The sequence below is a fragment of the Kryptolebias marmoratus genome, linkage group LG7, assembly GCF_001649575.2.
Source record: "Kryptolebias marmoratus isolate JLee-2015 linkage group LG7, ASM164957v2, whole genome shotgun sequence".
NCBI lineage: Eukaryota > Metazoa > Chordata > Actinopteri > Cyprinodontiformes > Rivulidae > Kryptolebias > Kryptolebias marmoratus.
This window is the reverse complement of record NC_051436.1, coordinates 13,646,861-13,651,591: the sequence shown is the minus strand read 5'-3', so window position 1 is coordinate 13,651,591 and position 4,731 is coordinate 13,646,861.

The window sequence follows — 4,731 nt, the reverse complement described above, 5'->3', positions numbered from 1 at the left end:
CATTTAACATTTAGATTTAACATTTAACATTTAGATTTAACATTTAGCATTTAGATTTATATTTAGCATGTAGCTGTAACAATTACATGTAACTAGCTAAATGTTGTAAAAAGTGACATCAGAAAATCAACACTACATTTTAAAACGGTGTTTGAAGCTAAATGTGACAAAATTTAGGCATGAATTTTTAGCACAAGCTCCTTTACAAACGGCGCCCCATAGTGTTTGAAGCTAAATGTGACAAAATTTAGGCATGAATTTTGAGCACAAGCTCCTTTACAAACGGCGCCCCATAGTTTTGTTATGAATGAGTATCTTGTTTTTTTTTTATTTGGCTGATGAGACATTCAAATATTTGTCTTGTTTTCTTGTTTTTGGCTCTTCATTTTAGTTTTTGGATTGCAGGTTTGAGGGGGGAGCAGCCTGAATCCAGCGCTCACTGTTTGGCTTGTTCGAGGCTCTTTTGTTCTGATCGGGGCTTATTTCTAGCCTTATTTCTCCTAAAGCCCATCTAAAACGCTGCAGTCGTCTGGACTCCATATGCGACGTATCCTCCGAGCCCCTTCGTCGGCCCAGAAGGCTGCAGGGAAGCCCTCTGCAACCTTAAACCTCAGAGCAGGCCACTGCAGAAGTCAAGAGGTGACGACTGGATCAGGGCACGGCGGTGGGTTGATGGACGTCTGGACGGGGGCGGGGAGGATGCAAAGAGTCAGAGGTCGGCTGCCGGACTATCAGAACAACATGTGGGTCTGTGCGCGGAGGCTTTGGAGAGCCAATTAGAAGCAGCTGCAAATCGGTTTGTATATTTTCCTTGTCGTGGATGTCTCTTAGAGAGGTTGAAGCGACCTCGTCTGAGCTCAGGTATGGATACGCTGCGAGGCGTTGGCAAACGGAAGCCACAGTGTTCTAATTATTCCACGTACTTTTCTGAAAATCCACTTTTCTGAAAATCCACATTTCTGACAATCCACATTTCTGACGCACATTATCTGACGAGTGGCAAGGAAACTGCTGCTGGAGCGCAAAGTAATCATAATCTGTTAAACTTTCCTTTTTAATTAGTTGAGTCACAACAGATGGCTGATTTACATCAGTTTAGCACACCTCTGTGTAATACATCAGTAATGTCAAATAATTCAAAACTGCTAAACTCTTCATTATGTGCACACTAATAAGAAGAATGTTTTTCAGGTAAAAAAAAAAAAACTCAAAAAGGTATTAATAGCAAAAAGGTTAAAAGAGTCGGTATGATTACTAGAATAAAAATGATGCATGTGAAGTAAAATAATCTGAAAATGTGGTTTCCGTGATGAGAAGAACTGTTAAAAAGGCAGAATTTCCTCAGCTTCAGGACAGCGGGACGACCTCTTCTGCATCACGTCGCCATGATGAGAAGAATCACCAGAGGAACCAAAAAGTCTGAGCGTCCAGAAACCTGGAAATTTGATACGTGGAGCAACCTGACATCAGGAGAAACGCGGCCTCGGCTGCAGTCAGGTCAGACGAAAGCAGAGTAACGTCAGTCAGAGCTGCAGTGGCGACTCTTCGAGAGGAGCTACTGAAGCAACCTGCGCTGAGAAAGAGATGAATAAGTTAGTAAAGAAATGAATACACAAGGAGAAGCCTCATAAATAGGGACAGGGCACTATCTGAGGAATTAAGATTAGCTCAGCTGGAATTCAGTGAGTTTCATGTCAATTTGGCCAAGATTACAAGGCTGTCCCTGATGGTAAAGCATAGAGTTGGAAGTGTGATGATACGGGGCGTTTCTAAAGGCAGTATGTCACTGGGCTGCCAGATAGCCGTCCCTGTTTCCAAACTAGTCCCCAACAGAGATGTGGGAGCGTCTTGAAACAGTCACAGTTCCTTTGCTCGGGTTTCTAACAGGTTCAAAACAAATCTGTGCGACAGAAATTAATCGCAGAGTCGACACAGGCGTCTCCAGTTTGTATTAAAAGCACAAGAGCTGTATTTTGGAGCTTAAATGAACAACACCCCTCCTTATCGCTGGCATATGTGAACACAAGCTTCAGCAAAAAGTGTCTGAAAGAAAATGTCACACTGACAAATTATCTCTGTGTGACACAGTCATTCCTGAAATGTCAGAAAAACTAAAGGTGGATAAAATAATCTGAATGTTTTCTGCTGTAAAGCCTGGACTGGTTATGTTGTGGATCTTAACTGAGGGTTTTAAGCGGAAATACTGTTGTATTTAATTTGGAAGTGATGCAACAATTAAAGAGCATTTGACATTTAAATTACACCTAATGAGTGGGGTTTTTTTGTATTGACCTTTAATAAAAACTCTTCACAGAGGCTTTTTCTCTTCAGCTGCACTTCACAACAGATGATGGCTCGTTCTGATCCGTTTTGAATTTCCGCACAAATGGCACCACCTTTGCATAAATACATTACTCTGAGCAACCCTGTCTATGATTAACACGGCAAACATTAACATTTGTCTAATCTTTACTTATAATAAAAATATATCTGTCTTAATTTTAGTCCCTCTAAAATAAACTAATGCTGTTATGTGGCATAAAATGCACGACTCTTTGTGGATTTAAACATATTTTTTGTCTGTTTCACTTTTCATTGCCTGCCACCAAAAGGCCTGTTTGTTAGCAAAATATCTCAACAACCACAGCTAAACTTTCAGGAAATAATCATTGAATGTGCCTCTACAAAGGCTTAACTTCTGAAGTCAACCCAATTCAAGATGGCCTCCACAGCTAATTGACTTTGTCAAGCACAAAAACAGCCAAAACTTGATCAGATGTAGAGATCTTGAGCTGAAGTTTGGTATAGTTGTAGCTGAGAGTCATCCTCAACACAGCCTCCGAGCACTGGCAGATCTGCATGAGATCACGCTTCAAGTGGACCAAAATGGCTTTAGCCATCCTGTCACCATAAGATGACCTTAGCTCAAAACTCTGGCATGAAAGCCGGCGGGCGATACGCATTCTTTAAGGAATGGTAGGCCTTTAATTGTTCTGTTCTTGTTTTCATATTTTTATTGTCAGCAAAGCACTTTTACCAACCCCAGCTGCTTTTAAAAGTGCTATTTGAATAAAATTACCACTGTAATACCTTACATCATCCTGTATTACTTCCCATTATTAAATGTGGGAGCTGGGACTGGTGCTTTCCACCATTTGCAAAAGGAAAATCTGTGAGACCTCGCCATCGATGCGCACTCTTCTCCCACAGCACCTGAAAGCAGCACTCCGACCGAGCCGCGCTAGGAGAGGCACTGCGCATGCGCAGAGCATCATCCCCCTCCGGCCGGCGGCGCGCTGCGTGGCGAGCGGAGAAACCCGCTCCTCTCTCAGCCTCCGTGCGTGGAAGTAAATGTCCGGCCTGAGTTCGGGAGGACTGTAAAGACGCTGCGGGACATCTGCCTCCTCCTCAGAAGGCTGGGAGGAGGAGGAGGAGGAGGAGGAGGAGGAGGGAACGGGGTGTGGATGCAGCAGCAGCCTTGATAGCGAACTAGTTCTGATCCGGTTCAGACTAGTTCTGCTTTATGCGACTGTGGCTTTGAGAGGCTGCCAGCAGAGAGACGAGCTCCTGCAGGGGACCGGATGGGAGACGTGGACTCTCTCTTTTTTTTTTTTTTTTTACAGCTTCATCTTTAGACTTTCTTTGCAACATCTTTGTCCACCTTGCGCCATCTTTGACGTGTCACTAGTTACTGTAAAAACAAAAAACACGGGGTTTTATTACAAAAATAAGCCTGATGTGATAATTGAAGCACATTGGTTCAAATGAGCTCCATAGTTGCTGTCACACACAGACAGGCTGCGATGAAGGACAACAAAGGAGCCATCCTCCTCCTCCTCCTCACCGGTTTAAGGGTGAACACAGATCAGTGGGACCAGCTGCAGGTGCTGATCCGGGTTTCAGATGGGCTCACATGTTTAATCCCCACGCGGGGGAGGCATGTTTGACAGGAGCAGTGAAGGCATGAGGGGCTCACTGCAGTGCAGAGGAGCTGTAAGTCACTCATCCTGCCCCTCTGTGGCCCCCACTGTCACACTGAAATCAAACCCGCCTGATTTACACCAGAGGAGTTCCCCCTCCTTTTATATCAACAAGAAAGACGAATCAAACAAAGGCAAATTGGGTTGTTAGCAAAATATCTCACGAAACTCTTCTTGGATTTTAACGAAACTGTTTACTGGATGTGCATCCACAGCTGATTAACTTCTGGAGTCAAGCCTGACTCAAGATGGCTGCTACAGCGAATCAAACTTAAGCACAAAAATGGCCATAACTTAGTGTTACAGCTGTTGGGCTACATGTGACATGTGGTAGTAACTGAGAGTCATCCACAACACCCAGGCTGAGTGCTAATGATCAATCTTGACAGATCTTATATGTCTTCTCAAGATTTGACCAGAAAAGCTTCAGCTCTGTTGGAAACATGGAGAGGGGGGCGGCGGCGGGTGATATGCATTCCTTCAAGGAAGGCTAATGCTTGCTGATTTCATCTCGGTTTCACAGGGACCTTTGTTTTAAACCAGCCGATGCGCGAGTGTTTGGAGATGTTCTGCAGCCACCCAGCCCGCCTGGATGAGTCGGCATATGGCTGCCGCCTCAAACCGGTTGAGCACATGGAGGGGGGAAGCCGGCTCCGAGCGGTCCTCCTCGTGCATATCCAACGTCTCAAATATTACACCTCACCGGCACAGACAAGCAGCTCAGACCCCCCACCCCCACACCCTATATTAC